Here is a 2,689-nt window from a genome sequence, read left to right on the forward strand (position 1 = left end):
ACAGTGAAATGGATCGGCCAGGTCCATAGAATGAACATCCTGGGTCATAAAATTTACTGGATTATGACCACAATATGTTGTAAATAGAAGCCCGGCACGTTCAGAAGCTCTTTTGCCCACCTGAAACTCCTTTTTTTTGCTCTTCAACATACCCATCCGTCAAAACCATGCTGCTGATAAAATTAAGCCTGATGGACAATAGTAACCTCGCATTCAGTAGGAAGAATGTGACAAATCTTGTGTTTGCACGGTTGGCTACATATCGTTCTAGCGTTATTGTCTTCAATCGAATCTCATGAGAAGTGAGAAAATCCCGATGCTTACGAATCCACCAATTGGTTATAACTTTCTTACCCCGTCCTGTTGCCTAAATAGACATGAAGATTGAAAACAGTTAAGGTCTAAAAAAGAGTGTCGAAAGAGCAACAGTTGAACGGTTAATTCTAGTATACTATATGCGGGCTTCCAATGTGCGTGAAATTATCACCTTTATATACAACTTCTCCAGACATGGAAAGCATTGCAGCAAGCCTATAATCTTGTTCGGATCAAAACTATTCATTTGGATATATAAGATCTTAACAGAATCCGGCACCATTGATAGGCCATCCATGGAGAAACTCTTCATTGAGCATAGAACATAATATTAGTACAAAATGTGTACTCCAAGATGATATATAAATTATGCGCAGAAATTTAAAATGCAGCTTATGGTTACAAGTGTAGATGATAATATAAAGTACCTGAAGAACTGTGGAGCCAAACACCATATTGAAATGAGCATAGAGATCATGTATTACACCCAAGGTCTCCAGTTTAGGCGCAGAGAGAACGGTTATTTGCAACGGTGAATAACTAGAATCAAGGATCAACCTTTGAAGTGAAGGGGCATCTTGGATGATGATCTGCCTTCCGTCAAAAGAAATTCCAATTCTTACAAGGTTAGGCGACTTTCTTTGGAGACAACCGATTCTAATTGTGAAAACAAGCACCAAGCACTCCAGTGCAGGGCAACAGGAGTGGATGATGCTATGCAATGAGGCCTTCGATATACGAACCTGCACAAGTGAAAGTTTCTTGAGAAATGGGAGTCGAAGGTTTAGTACCAGATTGTCTGGTAGGTAGCACTGCGCAAAGGTGGCGGTGTGGAGAGAGGACGAAAACCCCGAGATGGACATCGGTGCTGAGGGCACAAGTTCATGGTGTTCGGTATGTGGTATGTGATTTCCTGGGGAATAGTAGAACTCAAGAAGCTGTAGTTCTGTGAATTCAGGGGATTCCAGCCAGGCGTCCACCGTGCAGGGCATGGTATGCTTGCTCAGGTAGCATGACGGGATGCAGAGGCTTTGAACGGAGCCCTGGTGGGAGGAGATGATGGCTCTGGGGATTTCAAAATCATTGAAGAGAGATAGCTGACGACAGTCGAGATTAAGGGGAATGACGCGCCATAGAGGGCGCCACCGAATTGAGAGGACTTGGGTGCAGCATCAATCCTTGGTGGGGAGTAGCGAGATGATCTCCCCAAGGATGACGTCCGGGAGATCGCTGATGCGGTCCACCCAAGATTCTACGGGTTCCTGGGATCCGGTGGGGGCAGGGTCGCCGCTTCTCCCCGCGCTGCCGGGTGCGGGATCTACAAGAGGCGTCGCCGCTGGCGGGAGCCTCATCTTCTTGGCGCTGGGGTCAGCCGACTCCATTTTCCTCGAGGGCGTCGCGTCGCGCTCACGGATTTGAGCAGAGTAATGAATGAAGAGCCTAGTTGTAGTGCGAGCGAAGAAGAAGGGGAGCTGGGGGTTTTCTGTAGGAGTGAGGAAGAAGGGGAGCTGGGGTTTTCTGTAGGCGTGAGGTGAGGAAGTTGGGGGTATGAGTGGAGCGAGCTGACGTGAGGTGGGTGGGAGCGAGGAGGAAGAAGAGCACCCAGGTTTTTGAATTGATTTTACTACTTACTAGTGTGGATGTGCTGTTTTGTCTTGGGACCTGAGAAACAATTACTACTAGTACAGTGGAGACACTCTACAGCTACCTAGAAAAACAATTACTACTAGTACAGTGGAGACACTCTACCGCTTCTGGCTCCTCCTAGGTCATTGAAACGTCTCCCTCTACTGAATGCCGTTATACTTTTGTTCACCGACATGCGGGCCATTTAGCGCGGGGGCCCAAATGCCATCCACCAAATTAGAAGGCAGTATGCAGGTGGAGAGTCATCCCAGTCGTAGTGCGGCAGTAACGAGACGTCGTATCACAAAACCCCACCTCCCCGCAGTCTAAGTTTGATGGACGAAGCAACCATCATTTCACTCTTCGCTGAATCCCCTTCTCTCTCACCGTCTTCAAGAAAGGCAATACTTGCATCTGCCACTATTCTTCTCTCCGAACGAAGGGAAGGTAAGCGGATTCGTGATGTTGGTATATTTTCGTTCAGAGGAAAAAAAGAACTTTTGCAAAGCAGTAACCGATCCTCACTCTCTTTTTTGTTTCATTGTCATTGCGATTGTGTTTTCCTTTCAGTGGACTCCTAGTATTCGTCAGTTTCATGATGGACCAAGGAGAACCAGGCAAAGATCTGTCGATATTGGAGCAGATGCGGGAGGCTGATCCCCACGAGATAGAGAGCTCCAAGAAGATGGAGGCAACCACCAAGGCGACCCCAGATACTGAGATGGTCAACGCCCCGTTTGAGGTTACA

Source organism: Triticum dicoccoides, chromosome 3A (genome assembly GCF_002162155.2).
Source record: "Triticum dicoccoides isolate Atlit2015 ecotype Zavitan chromosome 3A, WEW_v2.0, whole genome shotgun sequence".
NCBI classification, from domain to species: domain Eukaryota; kingdom Viridiplantae; phylum Streptophyta; class Magnoliopsida; order Poales; family Poaceae; genus Triticum; species Triticum dicoccoides.